Source organism: Glycine max, chromosome 18 (assembly GCF_000004515.6).
Source record: "Glycine max cultivar Williams 82 chromosome 18, Glycine_max_v4.0, whole genome shotgun sequence".
Lineage (NCBI taxonomy): Eukaryota > Viridiplantae > Streptophyta > Magnoliopsida > Fabales > Fabaceae > Glycine > Glycine max.
Window position 1 is genome coordinate 6,428,241 of NC_038254.2, and position 18,662 is coordinate 6,446,902.

Below are 18,662 nucleotides of genomic sequence, written 5' to 3' on the forward strand. Positions count from 1 at the left end.
TATTTTGTTTCTCTAATATCTTGTTATCTAATTAGTTTATCTTTTGTTATTTATTGTATCGCTGCGGAGAACAATTTGAATGAGAATAGAATAATTCTATTTCCTCTGCATAAGCATTGTCTCTCTTTTCTCCTCTGTTTTTTTATAATTTCCTCCACAAAACCAACAATTGGTATCGAGACCCTTATTCTTACGAGACCTGTACCATGGAAGGTGAAGCAAGTTTTTCCCACGTAACACTTCCAATCTTTGATGGAGAGAATTATGATCTTTGGGAAGTGAAAATGCAATCCTACATGAAGTCTTTGGATTTGTGGGATGCTGTGGAAGAGGATTATGAAATATATCCGCTGCTTGAAAATCCCACCATGGCCCAAATTAAAAATCACAAGGAAAAAGAGATGAAGAAGGCAAAGCTGAGGTCATGTTTGTTCACTGGTGTTTCACAAATGATATTCATCAGAATCATGACTCTTAAATCACCCAAAGAAATTTGGGATTATCTGAAAGAGAAATATGCTGGAGATGATAGAATACGAAGCATGCAAGTGCTGAATTTAAGGAGGGAATTTGAGTTTCAAAGGATGGAAGAGTCAGAGATAATCAAAGAATACTCAAACAATTGTTGGGTATTGCCAACAAGATAAAGTTGTTGGGAAGTGATTTTGCTTATTCGAGAAATGTATAGAAAATTTTGGTAACGGTGCCGGAGAGGTATGAAGCATCTATAGCTTCATTGGAGAACACAAAGGATCTGTCGAAAATCACATTGGCAGAAGTGCTACATGCCCTGCAAGCTCAAGAGCAGCGAAGGTTGATGAGGTAAGATCGTGTTGTCGAAGGTGCTTTGCTCGCCAAACATCATGAAGTTGATGAAAGCAAAAAGGATTTTTTCAAGAAGAATCAACCAGCAAGCAGCGAAAATAGTGCAAACAACCAAAACAAAGGTAAGGATAAAAAGAAAAATTATCCACCTTGTCAGCATTGTGGCAAAAAAGGTCATGCACCTTTCAGATGTTGGAGGAGACCAGATGCAAAATGTAACAAGTGCAACCAGATAGAACATGAAGCGGTGATCTGCCCCAACAAAAATCACTATGATGAGGGAGCTTAGATTGCTAATCAAGATGAGGAGGACCAACTGTTTGTGGCCCATGCTTCTTAAGTAGTGAATCAAGTGAAAGTTGGTTGATTGATAGTGGTTGTACGAACCACATGACATATGATAAGACTCTATTCAAGGATTTAAAGCCAACCAATGTCTCAAAGGTCAGAATTGGGAATGGTGGCTATATTCTAATAAAAGGAAAAGGAACTATTACAATTTCAACGTGTTCAGGTATTAAATTAATATCAGATATTCTTTATGTACCTAACATTGAACAAAACTTGCTAAGTGTAGGTCAGTTGATTAAAAAGGGATTTAAAGTGTCCTTTGAACATCAACATTACTTTATTTATGACATTGTTGGCCGGGAAGTTCTAAGGGTTAAAATGAAAGGTAAAAGCTTCTCATTTGATCTAGCAGAGGATGAGCATACAACCTATTTCACTCAAGTCACACCCACGGAACTCTGACACAAGAGACTTTGTAACATCCTAATTTTTATAATATAGATTAAAAAGGATTGTTATTTATAAATAAATAGAGTTTTAGAAAAATGATGAGATTTTATAAATAAATAAATAAATAAGGAGATATAATTATTAATTAAAATAATGATTTGAGAGAAAATAAAAAGGATATTTCATTTATTTGTTTGATAGAAAATAAAATATTTTTTTATAAAATAAATAAATATAGAGCAAATAATAGGCTGAGTACCCTAGGTATAAATAGTTATGTTAAGTCAAGTGCCTCTTTTTGGTCTCATTTTCGTTTTTCCCCTTCTCCTCTCAAAACCCTTTCTTTTTTCCGCAGCCCACCAAACCTGTTTCAGAAAAACAACAATCTTGTACTCGTTCACCGTTGGATCGTTGTGATATTTGAGTACCACGTTCGCAACCCAATTTCTAACATTCTCACCGTTGAGAATTTCAAAATAATATCTGAGCTTTGAGGAAAATTCTTCGCATTGTAGCATTTTAATTTCCCGTAGAAACCCAAAACTGTCTCGGTAAAACTACGATCCCGGTTTCGTTAACCGTTGGATTTTCATGAAATTTGGATATGTTGTTTGAAATTCAATTGCGCACACTTCCACCGTTAGGATTTTTGAGATAACAGTTTTGGAGGGAGAAAAAGGAATCGCATGGAGATAGTATAAATGGAGGTTTCAATCTCTTCTCCGTCTCTCTGACGTTTGGGAATTCTATCGGAGCAAGTCGGATGAAGGAATCTCAGGGAACCGCTAGAGATGTTACTATCGCTGGTTGAAGACACGTGAGTCCGCTCAGAGGTAAGGGATGAGTTTATCACAATTGGGGGTTAGAATGAACATGTGTAGGGATCCTTAGAGAACTAAATTTGGATTTATTTTGGGATGTTTGTTGAATTATAATTTTTCCTTTATGATTATAAATACAATATTATTGTGTTCTATGTACCAATTGATGTCCTGATGAGAATTGATTGATAAACTTGAGTGTTCTTGATGTCTTTGTGTTTAACCCATGATTTTAATTAATTGATTTTGATACAATTGTGAGAAACTATTTCAGAGGTTTTACACCCCATGCTGTGATAAAATCTTTTGTATAAATTGTTATGTTTAGGTTATGAAATGATGATTCAAACTGTGCGTATGTGATAAATTGAACATGTAACAGATGATGAAATACATGTTTATTGAGATGAGATGTATGTATTGAGTTGTGAACTATGAACTGTGCAATCACACAATTGTAAGACCCTTCAAGGGCGACGAGTATTGTGATGGGATCCACTGTGGGAACCCGACGAGTTAAAATAATTTTGAAAACAATTGAGTAAATGTGTGTATTGCATAGTTCATAAGTAAAGTGTATATGATTCATGAGGTGTGATAACATGTTAAATTGAGATTATACCATGGTGATTGGGATTAAGTGTATGTGATAAATTGAGTATGTATATGATTGAGATATATATGTGCATTGAGGTGTCGTGTGCATTGAGTTGTGAACTATGAATTGTACAATCACACGACCATAAGTCCCTTTAAGGGCGACGAGTTAATGCTAAGTCCTTTTTAGGGCGACGAATTGATGCTAAGTCCCTTTTTGGGCGACGAGTTAATGATAAGACCCTTAAAGGGCAACGAGTTAAAATTATTTTGAGAACAATTGAGGAGTCGTGTGTTTTGTACAGTTCATAGATAGAGTCTGTGTGCTAAAATGTTTTCTGGGTTAGACCTGAATCAGGAGGGAGAAGCCTTGACGGACTCTTCGAAGTGTAGGCCTTGGGGGTCACACGGTTTGAATGCTCCTTTAAGCCTATGTTGATCCTATATGGTTGGAGCATTCTCGCAAAACACTGTGACCCTGACTGGTCTCCCTATGATATTACCTAGTGAGAGTGACTTGACTTACTATTGTGTGGTTTGTCTTGTCATGTACTCCTAGGCGCCCGACGAGGTTTTTCACTGACATGGTACCACATTGCATATAGGCTTGAGTCTTAGCATAACTGTTGCATACGCTTGCTAATTGTTTATTATGAAATTGATGTGTTATTATGTCTTGATCGGAGTGTGTGATTCCTGTGTATTGTGATTGATGATTGAAAGATGTGATTGATGGATGAAAAGTGTGATTGATGAATGACAAAGTGATGAAATAATGTGAGATATGCTAAGTAAATTGTATTTAGCTACTATATGTTGTGTTGTTTCTCTCTAATAGTTAGAAATGTGATAACTCACTCCCGATTTGCTGTTTGTGTTTGGATCCTGTGATGATCTTAAACTTTGTGTTCGGGGGTGCAAATGAATAGGTGGATGACTATGAAGAACCTCATGCTAGAGGACACGGGAACACCACGCTTTGATAGGATGTGACATTAGAATATAGGTTCTATATTAATTGTATGAAACTTAGATGACCTTCTTTGAGCCGAGATGACTTTATTATTTATTTGGACAAGTTTGAATATGATGTAGAAGAAAGTGAATGTGAGCCTTTTACCCATTTGAAAGGTTTGTATTTAAAAATGTTTTAAAAATACTTTTAATTAATATTTGAATTTTATTCCTTTATTAATATATATGTGAGGGGTAGAGGGTGTCACAGACTTGGTCATTGCCATCTTGAAAGAAAGCTAAACATGAAAAAAAAGGAAATATGCAAAAGAAAATTTAAAGCTTCAAATGGAGGAATGCAAATCTGTTAGCACACCAATGAATCAAAAGGAGAAGTTCAGCAAGAAAGAAAGTATTGATAGCATTGATGAAGGATATTATGGGAGCTTGATTGGATGTCTAATGTATTTCACTATAACAAGGCCAAACATTCTATTTTATCAAAAGAACAAAACCGAAATTTTTGTTGACAATCAAGTAGCCATTGTTATTGCAAACAATCCTGTGTGTCATGGGAAGACTAAACATTTCAACATCAAGGTCTATTATTTGTTAAAGATGCAACAAAGTGGAGAAGTGAACTTAATTTACTGCAAGTGTAAAGATCAACTGGCTGACATGTTTACAAAGTCACTACCCATCAACAAACTTGAACTCTTAAGGCAAAGAATTGGAGTTTGCAGTTCCAAAAGCAAGGAGGAGTGTTGAAGATATACTTTTGTAACGGCATAATATTTTATTTTTTCAGATTTTAAAATAGGATTTAGTAAATAAGTTGGTTTCCTATATTTTAGGAGTAAGTCAGTTTTAATGGATTAGCCTAGTCAATGAGTGGTTCCTATCTTTAAGGAGCAAGTTAGTTCTAATATTCTGTTTCGCTAATATCTTGTTATCTAATTAGTTTATATTTTTCTATTTATTGTATCGTTGCTGAGAACAATTTGAATGAGAATAGAATAATTCTATTTCCTTCGCATATGCATTGTCTCTCTCCTTTTCTCTGTTTTTTATAATTTCCTCCACAAAACCAATAGAATCTGTAAATTGTGGCGGGCAGTCATGAGTAGGGCTTTCCAAACATAACTGGAGATCTTCTGCGTAAAGTCTAAAAGTGTAATTACATTAGTGGGATTGTGGAAGGTGCAAGTAAAATGAATTGGGCTAACAAACCAGACCCAACTTCAACAAGCTTATTTACTTTAGTCAAACTAATTTAAGAACATTATAGTAATTATAATTATTTAAAAAAAAATTTCTCAGCTATCTGACCAGTATTAAATTTTCATTTAGTTATTAAAGGAAGTAAATCAAATTAATAATAGAAATTTAAAACTAAAGGTTAGGTAGTCCACATTGCGGAATTTAAAACTAAATTTAATCGTATTAAAGGAAAAACAGATTCTATTGTATTTGAAGATGATGTCTTGCTCCGAAGAGTCTCAAATATAATTCCTAGCCATCATGATAATCGTATGTTACTTATGCTTTGTTTTTTGATGCAATTAACTTCTTTTCCAACACAGATTAAGAAACAAGATAATTATCCCAACTAAGAAACAAGATAAGTATCCAATGTAATATTTGTAGTTCTACATGCCAGGTGAATTCATCATTTGGAATACTATCTATTGTTGAAACCCTAAAATGGTAGTGACTCAATACAAATTGTGTCCTAAAATGGTTTTGTAGATGAACCAGCCATGAATGATATGACATATGACTTTTTACATATTACATTGTCAGGTTCATACTTTGGTTGAAGAACTAAATAATATTTTACAACGTAAGTAACCAAGTCTATTTTATTATTGTTTTCTTGACTAATCAAGGCTTTTATTCAGTTCATACCTTCTAGTTGGGAAGTAACAAGTAGTTGATTCTTGATCATATGCATATACTGACAAGCATTTGTCTATATGTCTTGAATCATAGATCAAATCAAGTAATTGCTATATTCTAGTCTTGACACTTACATTCATCTAATTCTTGGTTGCATTTGGTATGTCTAAATGTTTTCAACTGCTAATTTTCGTTGTATTTCGCTAATACGGGGAATCACATAATCTTGTTATGCAAATTTAAGGTAGATCCTTTGCAATAATGTTATGAGTCTTTTCAGCTTTAAAGTCCTAATATTGGTTGACTATTGTTTGCATACAAGAGAAAGATGAAAAATGAATTATACTCTAATTTAAAATTCATTGGTGCAGACCATGAATTACAGGAACTTGCTACCTCGTTCCAGTCTCCTCCTGGTAGACCTGTAAGTAAAACTTCGAGTGTTGCTAAACGTGTGAGAAGTGCTCATAGGAAGGTTGACAAGCCTTGACTTGTATTTGCATTCTGCCAATCAAATTATGGTGATGTTAGTCCAAATGTGCTTGGAGCATTTTGCATAGACATTGGATTACCTTGTGACTTCAATCGTAGTATATGTGGAGGGAAGAACGAATTATGCTATAGCCAGGGACCTAGGTAATTATTCATTGATACTCTTGTTGTCATAAGTGAATGGAAATGCCATCTAAGCCATTAGAATTACTAATTGCATCCCATAACTTATGTGGCAGCTATCCAGATGAACTTGAAAGTACCCGCATTATAGGAGAAAGACAATTTAGAAAAGCAGTGGATCTTTTCAATGCTGCAGATGGAGAGATTGGAAGGGGCGTTGATTTTCGACATGCATATATAGATTTCTCCCAACTTGAGGTAACTATTTCTGATCAAGGATATTCTGAGGTTGTAAAAACATGCCCTGCTGCAATGGGTCTGCATTTGCGGCTGGAACAACAGATGGACCTGGAGTTTTTGATTTTCAGCAAGGTGATGATAAGGTAATCATTGTTTTATACCTTATGCTTTCCCATTATCCTAGACTTGCAGTCTTAAATATTAGTCATGGTGTATGCTTATTATTTGTTCTAATACACATCAGGGCAATCCTTTCTAGAAGCTGGTCCGTGACATGCTTAAGACTCCAAGTAAGGAACAAACAGATTGTCAGTGCCCAAAGCCTATTTTGCTAGATACTGGTGAAATGAAGAAACCATATGATTGGGCTGTAGGTTACTCACACATCTTGAATAGAATGATTTTGCAGTCCCTTCATTCAGTTCAATTATCTTTTCTATGTTGATCGAATAGGGACTCTCTTCAGCTTTCAACAAATATAACATTGTTCATCTTGGTCTAATCTTTTATTCTGGGATAGACTTTTTTTGGAAAGCCACCTTAATTGCAATCACCCACAAGTTGATAGCCTTGGGCTTGAGGGGGAGTGTTGGAAAACTACCTTAATTCCAGTTACCCTTAGTCTACTTTAATTGCAACCTCTTTGGAGGCTTCCTTAATTACTGCCTCAATGGTGGCATTCTGTCCCACGTCGAGTAGAGACATGCCTTAAATAGAGGTTATAAAACCTGGGCAATCCTCACCTTACAAGATGGATATTTGGGGTGGAGTTGGACCATAAGCCCAAATTCTAAGTTTGAATTATCCTATATTTGTGGTATACATTTTTTCATGACCTTTGTTTTTTGTTGTAAATTGCTAAATTGTTTGGCTTCATCTAATACTTTATTTTCAATTTTTGAACAATTTTATTTCCAAGTGATTATATAAAGTTATCAATGTATATGTGTCAAGTTTGATGTAAAGCTTGTAATTAGATGGAGCTATGGACATATATGTCTAACTATGATCACTTGATATCAACAATTGTAGTTTCCTCGATCTTATATAAATTTCTTTTCTTTTCTTATTTTCTTGGGGGAGGGTGGTATAAATGTCTTGGGATCTTGATTGATAGATTCCAGTTCCAACTCTTGTGTGTCTCATTGTCTCTCTTAAACTTCATTTTGTTCTAAATTCAATTATCTGAAAATGGTTTCCGTGTGAAATATAAATTTGATAAAGGCAGAATATAATGATGTTTTATTTCAAGATATGTTTCATAAACTGACCTAAAGAAGGGCATTGTGCAGTTAGTAAATTGAATTGAGTTTTCAAGTTGTTTAAGAATTTTATATAAATAAGGATCTATTATGGAATTACACGAATTGCATATATTATGAATCCCGTTCATGTCCTCTGTTAACAAAAGTTCTATATAAAACTTTTACTGTATCACTTTCAGTCATGCAGATCTTGTACTGAGTGCTAATAAAAAGATAACCATTACTGGTATACAGCTTTCTTATTCATGTCAATTTTGCAGCCTTCAATACTTCCAATTCAGATCCTCCGAATTGGGCAGCTTATCATTCTTAGTGTACCAGGAGGTACCATTTTGTCTCCTTCTCTCTAATTTAACCATAATATGGTATTGCTGGAATTTCTACCTTCACATCCTCAACTATCGTTTCAGTTATGACAGAAACTATTATAATTGTTTGTAATTGTTTTCATTCTGACAGAATTCACAACAATGGCCAAGAGGCATCTTCGTGATATAGTGAAGACAGTGCTAACTAGTGAAGAATATTTTGAATTTGATGACATTCATATTGTTATAGCAGGGTTAACTAATACTTATTCACATGACATCACTACATATGAAGAGTACCAGGTGCAAAGATATGAGGTCAGTTGTAAGAGACATGAAATTGCAGCAAACATTTCACATTTCTTAGATTGCCATAGCAAGAACAAATGCAACATTGGCAAAAATTTGTTTTTAGTGATCCAAATATTAATCAAATCATATTACTTTGTATTGACAAGAGAGATGGAAATTGGAAACAGACACTCGGTTTTCTAGCATGTTTGAAAATTTGTTCCTGCTTCTGTCATAGATAGACCAATCATCATGCACACTTGTGTGCATATGTGCCAACGTGCACATGCATGTGGAGAATATTACAGTAACAACATCATTTTTTCTGCAGCTATTCCATGTAACTTTCTGACTTTTTTCTTGTTCTTAGGGTGCTTCTACGCTATATGGTCCACACACACTCAGGGCATACATTCAGGAGTTTAAGAAAATTGCAGAGGCTCTCGTCTATGGCGAACCAGTAGAACCTGGTCCTCAACCTCCTGATCTCTTGGAGAAGCAAATAAGCTTATTTCCACCTGTTGTGGTGGATGCCACCCCCCTTGGTGTAAATTTTGGGGATGTTTGCGCTAATGTACATCGATTCACTGAAGACATAGACCGATGTAGAATTGTTAATATTCTAAGACGGTCACGAGACATAGATCATCTTAGAATGCAATGCATCTACATTGGTCCTTCATCATTGACCGTCATAGAATGAATTGCATTCTACATTGGTCATTCGTACATGACCGTCGTAGAATGAAATGCATTCTAAGACGGTCGTCTGAACGACTGTCTTAGAATGCAGAGCATTTTACATCGATACATTCACAAGACCATCGTAGAATACCCACCATTTCTATATTGATCATTGAGCGACATTGTCTTTGAATGGCGACAACTCTATGACGGTCTTCTGGCAAAGACCGATGTAGAATGATGAGTATTTTACAACGGTCTTCTTTGAAGGACCGATGTAGTATTCCAACCATTCTAATACCGTCTTAGGCACCCGTCGTAGAATCTCATTATCCTTTTAACGACGTCTGTTACGATGACGATCGTAAACCAATATAGAATGCTTCTCAGGATCGATGTAGAACCTCCATTTTGCTGTAGTGTTCAATTTTCTTTTTTTTTTCTTATAATGTGGTAATAAATTTTGTGAAAATTGAAACTTATATAAAAAATGATAGTTATTATGATTTTGATGGTGGAATTTAATTTAAAGAATTAAAATTTATTAGAGTTTTTAACAATTTAATGAAAATGTAGCTGCATGATATTGAGTTGTTTAGATAAATAATATTAACTATTTTTGTTACTGTTGCGTGTAAGGAAAGCCGTGGCGGAGCTTGGACTTGATATCTAGACGTCATGGTTCCTCCAAAATTTTATGAAAGTGACATGTACATGTAATATAATACGACAGGGGTTGGTTTGACCGGGATTTCAAGTGTGTTTTTTTTCTTTCTAATTTGAACGAATCTTATTCATTATATATTATTTATTAAATAAGTTGGTTTGGTTAAGGTATCCAATCAAGAAAACTAAAATAAAAAATTAATTTTCAAAAATAAAAAAATGATTTTGTCCTAATTTGATAAATAATGTTATAAAAAATAATGTAATTGACTTATACCAACTAAATAATAGTATAAATTCTAAAAAAATTACGCATAATTAATTGATTAAATAATAAAACTCCAAGTATTTATAGTTTCACTGTTCATAATTCAAAATGTTGTGATTATAATTTTTTGGTAGAATTTAGAATTACTAAATATGTTCTTTATTGATGATTTATAATTATCCATTATGATTAATATGTTAGAAACATATTTAAAAGTTTAATAGTTAAAGATACTCATTCATAGTAGAATATCCTGATGAGTATGAAAGTTATTAACGCTTAATAAGTAATTGGAAATAATGGAAACCAAAATAATAATCTGGACCAATGTCACATATTTGGCAAAATGAAGATGCGTTATATTAAAAAAAACCACAGATAAACATTAGCATAAAAAAGAACTAACCCCTATTACACAGACAAGTAACCATGCTTGAACCATGATTAAAAATTGCTTCAATTGTATAGATCTAATAACAAGATAGGGAAATCTCAGCACTGCCGTCAATTCTCTCAATTAAAATCTCACGTTAAGTAAATACATAATAGTCATATAACTTATCATATCATTAATGAGTTTAGCAAGAAAATCACATTTTTTTTAATAAACAATATTTTTAAAATAACGTGATAAGTTATTGGAATATTACCTGACTAACCTCGGCATCAGGTAAACACGTGCAGGGCGAGTCACACTCTCATTGAGGGAACAACTCGTGGTCACGTATGCAAAAGAACAGATCTCCATAATTTAATCAGAATATATTGGTTATAGCTATAGGCGCACGCAATTCACCCAAAACTTTCTAGAAGTAAAACCAATAGCTGAGCAACGTCATCTTTAGGTGATCCCTGTTTCGAACTCTGCTGGAGCAGGCAAGCACACTAACGTATAAAATATTATTTCGCACGGTGATCCCTGTTTCGTCGTTGTTTTGAATTCCTATAAATCTGGCTCTACTCGAACGCCACTTTCAGCACCACTTAAACTTTGAACCACAATCCCCCTGTCGTTCCCTCTCTAAACAACCTCCTAGTCGTTCCATAAAAAGTTCGCACCATAAATAACCTCCCAGTCGTCCCCTCTCTGAACAACAAACAATTATATTTGTTTCTCGGCTTCAGTATGAAAATCCACAAAGCCTACCTTGTTCTTATAGGCTTGGAGTTAACATGTATTGTAATTAATCATGGAGTCTCCAAAACTAATCCCTTTCAACAGTCAAGCCTTCTGCTTTTCCTCACTGCCACATTTTCCCATGTCCTTGCATCCAAAGCAGACATGACCAAACAGATTACCATCATAACATTTCACCTGTCAGGGATAACTGCAGTTGAAACACTCTTATGGATTCTGGTTCCTGACTTTATGTGGTACTCTATCGTCAATTTGCTTCTTTTATTGCTAGCCAAATTCTTCTTCTTCTTCGACCACCTCGCTCAGCTGGTTGTTTACTTCTTCGAATGTATCAGTCAGCTGCTGCTCCGTCTTTCATCTTCAAATGTTGATCAGATGATGCCAAATTCGGAGCTGCAACCACAGGAAGATCAGGTGTAGCATATGCAACCTGGTCTCATCAATATATCTATACGTAGGTTTCTACCTGTTTCTACCTTTTTGCTACATATTATATAATCTTATTTTTCTCCAAAAATATGTTCTGTTGTTGTGCTTGTTCCTTTAAAATTTCTAATGAAAGAGTGACTCAATCTTCTGAGGTTGCTCAAAACGGTATTGTGAACTTGGGGGATTTCTAAAATATCAAATAATAAAAATAACCGGTTTATTGTTGCTAATCGTAGCCTTTTGTCCAATAATATGTTGTGGCTTTTATACGTTAGTGCTTTCCTCCAGCCGACTCCAACTGACAGAGAGACGATATTTTTTAAGTGCTTTAGTTGATCAACAGAGCGTATAAATTATTATAAATCTTTAATATTATCTTGAATTTAATAAAAAATCTCAATTATTTGAAAAGAAAATAATGATTTGAAGATAAAATTTCAACTTTTATTAATTCTCAACTTTCAAAATTTTGATTAACTCGAAATATTTCAATTTGTGTTACTTGTAACTTGGGGTATCTTTGTTGAAAAATTCATCAAATTCCAACAAAATGAAACCCAACACTTTCTCTCAAGAAAAAAAAAAAATCAACACCCTCGTTACGAAGGACGAATCCAAGATTTAATGACTAGGGACCACAATCAATTACATACGTAAACATTAATATTCACCCTAAATAGTAGCTTTAAAAGCTTAGTCTGCCATGTTATTAATAATGTAAATAAGAAAATAATTGGATGCCAGATTATAATTAGTCATTTAAAATCTTCATCACAAGTCAATTAAAGACAGACCTCAACTAATAGGAGTATATACATATGAATAATCACTTTATTATTAATTAATAACTTATGAAAGTGGCCACTTGAAACTTTTCATTTCCCCGTGCCACCGGATTACAGAAGTCAACAAATTAGATTATATCAAATGAAGCACAGGCGACAGAACACACACTATGCACCCGCTTAATTCATCCAAATTATCTTTCTGGCAAATCCACCCGCTTAATTCTGCGTGGTAAGTATTTTCTCAACTTTGTAATTTGCCGGCTTAATTTGTTTTCATCTTCATAGTAGAATCCACAATCCAAACAATCAAATACATAAAAAATTCAAACTTTTTTTTTTACAGAAATAGAATCATACTTTTTCATTCATATTCAACTGAGCAATATAAGAAGGTACCGAGACGAAACTTCCTCACACCTCCAAATCTAGCGTCAACCCTCCACACCATATAAAAAAAGATTATGTTGCAATAAGTGATTTTTATTTCTATATAAACAACTACACACGTGTGTCAAAAAACATGATTTTATTCCTAATTTGATAAATAATGTTGTCATAAAATAATGTAATTAACTTATATCAATTAAATAATAGTATAAATTCTAAAAAAAATTACGCATAATTAATTGATTAAATAACAAAACTCCAAGTATTTATAGTTTCACTGTTCATATTTTAAAATGTTGTAATTATAATTTTTTGGTAGAATTTGGAATTACTAAATATGTTCTTTATTGATGATTTATAATTATCCATTATAATTAATATGTTAGAAACATATTTAAATTAAAAGTTTAATAGTTAAAAATACTTATTCATAGCAGAATATCCTGATGAGTATGAAAGTTATTAAGGCTTAATAAGTAATTGGAAATAATGGAAATCAAAATAATAATCTGGACCAATGTCACATATTTGACAAAATGAAGATGCGTTATATTAAAAAACCACAGATAAACATTAGCATAAAAAAGAACTAACCCCTATTACACACAAGTAACCATGATTAAAAATTGCTTCAATTGTATAGATCTAATAACAAGATAGGATAATCTCAGCACTGCCGTCAATTCTCTCAATTAAAATCTCACGCACAGTGGGAGCAGTTTCCGAACTTGGAGTGACACAGTGCAGTCTTTCTCCAAACTAACGTACACTCTGCATACCAAACAGAGGGGTAACACGCAAGCATTTACCTTCCTAGTCGCATCAGGACATCACGCTGCTAACAAATTTAATCATGCTGTACGTGATGTTGACCGTACCTACGTGGCTACGTTGGTATGAAAACGAGATAACTTTTGTGATGGGCTACGTGGCTGGTTTTGTGTTAACTTACTAAAAATCTCAATAAAAAAAATAAGAAAATTTAGAAAATAAAAAAATAATTATACATTCTTTTGTTATTAGACCAATTAATGGCAGACCTCAAGTCATTAATGACACACCAAACAGAGGGGTGGCACACTAATGCATATGTCTTCAAATCACTATGGGGAAGCTTTTTTTTTCCTACGATAGGAATTCTTTTGTAAATGTTGCCTTTTTGAAGTTTTGACTTCCAATCCCCAAATCACCGCCCTCCTAAGTCTCCAAACAAGACAGAACAATAGCTATCTTCCAAATCTAGCGTCAACCCTGCACACCATCCGCATCAACACTCCACACCATGTTGCAATAAGTGATTTTTATTTCTATATAAACAACTACACACGTATGTCAAAAACATGATTTTGTTTCTAATTTGATAAATAATGTTGTCATAAAATAATGTAATTGACTTATATCAATTAAATAAAATTATAAATTCTAAAAAAAATTACGCATAATTAATTGATTAAATAATAAAACTGCAAGTATTTATAGTTTCACTGTTCATAATTTAAAATGTTGTAATTATAATTTTTTGGTAGAATTTGGAATTACTAAATATGTTCTTTATTGATGATTTATAATTATCCATTATAATTAATATGTTAAAAACATATTTAAATTAAAAGTTTAATAGTTAAAGATACTCATTCATAGCAGAATATCCTGATGAGTATGAAAGTTATGGTGGCACATTTGCGTGTGAATACATTGGAAAGTTTGATATATAGACCTGTTTCCGTCTTAAATAAAACTCCGTCCCACTTACGGGGAGATTTCCAAATTTCATACATATTTACTTTTAATCCTCTCAATATGTCTTAAAAAAAAAGTAGTTGCCCAACTCAATCATCTGCTGAAACATAAAATATCTCAGTATGGAGAAGCTTTTTTTTTTTTTTTTCTTCCTACCATAGGAATTCTTTTTGTAAATGTTCCCTATTCAATATGCTTTTGCCAAAAGTCTCCCCTCAAAGCATCTCTTTTAGTGGACCTAGGCGCCGCACAATTGAATTTGGTTCAACACGAGCAAGAAAACTTGCACCCTTAAATTGATCAACAATCAAGTTATATAGAACTTTTCCCAATTGGTCCATGATTACGAATTTAGCTACTGTTGAAGGAAATGAATATCCCTTTATTTAATTATTCAGAATTACTTAAGGAAATGAATATTGCATATATGATATAATAAATATTTATTTTTAATAAGAAAATTTCACTTCAATATATATTTATTTGAAGGTAATTAATCATTACTTAAAATGAAACAGCTTGTTAAGGTGGAAGTTAAAGATAAACAACATACACATGTACGCTTGGGTTGTTTGATATAGTTGTTAGAACACGTAGTCCAGGTGAAAGATTGTTGAAATTATTATTAGCATATAATTAATGTCATAATGAGGAAAAGTAGAAGGGGCTTGACCGTTGAAAGGGATTAGTTTTGGAGAGACTATAATTAATTACAACACAAGTTAACTCCAAGGCTATACATATGCAGTACTGTAGGAACAGTTTCCAAACTTGATTCTTTGTTTGTTTAATTTTGTTGCCATGATTTTTGATGCAGATAATGGAAGCATCCACGAAAACCTACAAGCAGAAGAAATTTGATCAAAATTAAATATAATTAGAATGAACAAGGAAACATTGTAAAAAACAAAGAAGTTATGCAGAATTCGTTTTACTCCTTACTCCGAAACAGAAAACAGATTCATGAATCTAAGATTGGTCCACATAAAATGGTGCAAATATAGTACAATTAAGAAGGAACTAATAAAAAAGCGAAATGTAGTAAATCACTTCCCTTTATTCAGAAGTTTTACATCACTTTGCTAAAGAAACTAAGATTGGTCCACATACAGAAAAATCAAATCGAGAATCAAAGAAAAAGTACTGTGAATGCATTTGCTAGGCATGAAGGGGACATGGCCAACGTTGTTGTAAGCAGCGCTGGAACGATGTGGGCCCCAACGTTCCAAGGGAGAGAATTAATTTTATTTAAAAAGTACAAATATCGTTACACCTTTTCTCGCGTACTGATTTTATTATTAAATAAAATTATACAATTGGTTTCAACTTTTTTTATATTTTTATTTATGAATAACAATAAAATAATATTACACGAATATTTGTACAAGCTACTTAATTTGGTTGGCCATTGTTTTGGAATTGGATTGGATAAGCACCTAGGAGTAGTACTTAATTTAGAGAAAAATACAAATTGTTTTCTTTTTTTAGTTATTGTACTTTTCCATTTGTGGGGGCATGAGGAGCCACCTAATTCTACCACACAACATAAAAGCTCGATAGATAAAAAAAATAATTAATATAAAAGTGAGGTTTTTTATATTTCTAAGCAACGCTAAAATTTGAAATTAATAGGATGTTTATTTCAAAATAACTAATATTAGTAACACTTGTATATCAGACATTTTTATGACTTGTTAAGAAATTCAACTACTGTATAAAAATAAGAATACCAAAAGATATAAAGTATATTTGTTCTTTTCAAATTTAATATTTTCTAAAAATATAATTTAAGTGACATGGTTTTATATGCCTAATCCCGTGTTTACCTGTGATCTTGATGTTATATATGGTGGTGTAATTTTGAATAAAATGACCAAAAATATATAACATTTTAAATAAAATATTTTTTTATATTTTTTTTATTTATACCATTGACTTTTCATCCATGTGTGTTGTTAAAAAAAATACTATAAACTTGTATTATTTTCTTCTTATGACAGACAACATGAAAATTGGTACAGAATAACTACGATGAGTAAATACTATAAACGTGTGAAGACAGGGAACAAGTGTATTAATTTATAAGAATAAAAATCACTGAACTAATAACATGATTTTCGCTTGGGAACGGTGGTTCTCTTTCAACTTTGCAACACGAATCTTTGGGTATTTTCTTTTTTATTTTTTCCGCTCTTCCAATTTTTTAACGTTTTCTTCTTTCTTTTACGTTTTTTATGTGTTTTATTTTTTATTTTTATGTTTTTTTTTCTTTAATGGTTTTTCTTTATTACAAAATTTCTTTTACGTTTTACTCCTTTATTTTTTTTATAAGAAATTGGAATAATAAATTTAGTATGATGAAATAATTCTATACACTTAAATGTATAAAATTATCCATCTGTACATTTAAATGTCATATAAATTATTTAATGTTTTCTTGTTTAATGTTTCTTTCATCTTAAAAAATGAAAATTTAACTAAATATTTCCATAATTTCCATTAAATATTGTCACATCAAGTGTGGTTGCTTTCTTGCATGGCCTTGTGTGTGATCGAGGACGATGACTAAGGTTTAAGGTGGGTAAGGCAAATTCCTTTGCACAATGAGCAAGTTTGGATAGGTATGGTACATAGCACTAATTTGACCTGTACCGTAAGATGTGTATATTATAACAGTGCGCTTCCTTAAGTTTGGATAGCTATGGTACATTCTAGGGCAAATTCCTTTCCACTGATTTGATATTTTAACTGTGTTGTTCTCGTAAAGTGTATATTATGTAATTAATTATAATTCTAATTAGTATAAAATTTCTGAAAAATTAAAATTTTGGTTAGAATTATTTTTTATTATATAATTAATTATATATAATTCTAACTATTATAAATTTTTTAAAAAAAATCAAATTTTAGTTAAAGAGTCTTATTTTTTATTATATAATTAATTATAATTATAAATATTATAATTTTTTTTAAAAAAAAATTAGTTTTCAACTGAACCAAATAATATTGTGTGATCTATATAGATAATTTTATTTAATAGAATAAGATTTTATTCTTATTGTTATTATTTATTGTATTATAAAATTTAAAAATTGAACTTGATATGAAATTCATAAGTTAAGATATAGTTACATTAATTTTATAATTTTATTTAAATAGATAAATATAATAAATAATTAAATCTATACATTAATGTAATTAATTTGTTGTTATTAATTTAAAAGTTAGGATTATTTTATTTAAAATAATACTAAAATAATTTTATTTGAATGCTTCTCAACTAATAAATTAATATACAAGAAAAATGACTACTTTTTTTTTCTCAACAAAAATATATATATCATTAATAAGGAATAGTACCAGGGATACTAGGGTTATAGATATAGCGGTAGATATATAGCTGGTTCAAGTGTATACACGAGAGCAAGCTAATACATATGAAAATTCAGAATTACAACATCACTCCTCCCCTCCTAGTTACTAAATACTTCCTTTATGTTAGAGGACCACCCTCCTAGTTATTAAATGCTTCCTTTATGTTAGAGTACCATTGGTTGAAAGTGTATGGCAAAGTCCTTCTCCATGGATTTGACCCACTTTCAGAGTAAGAAAGTTGTTTCATCCAATATTTTACTTCCATCAAAGGAGTGATTTTGAAATACTATTTTATTTCTGTGATTAATGACTACTACCGTACCTATGTAAACCTAGCTACAACCATAGTTATGCAAACTTACACGCATGCGAATGAGTTTGACTTACGCACCCAGACGTTGTTGTGATTGAGATATAAATACCCCATTCAACTTCTTGTGTCACACCCCTCCTCCTCCTTCTTCTTCTCAATCTTCTTCTTCCAGTATTTTCATCCTTCTGATCGACACACACAATGGAAAATGGCATAGGCTTGTACATTTTGCTGTTAGGTTCAGTTCAAATTAAGTATACAGAGGCAGAGACCAATCCCTTTCTATCAACTCCAGCCATGCCCCTTTTCGTCGCCTCT

General features: G+C 32.3%; 1 pseudogene; it reads left to right on the plus strand.

The window, feature by feature from the left end:
- Positions 1-1,215: 1,215 nt before the first annotated feature.
- LOC100795472 (neutral ceramidase 1-like) lies at positions 1,216-9,259 on the plus strand (annotated as a pseudogene).
- The last annotated feature ends 9,403 nt before the right edge of the window (positions 9,260-18,662 follow it).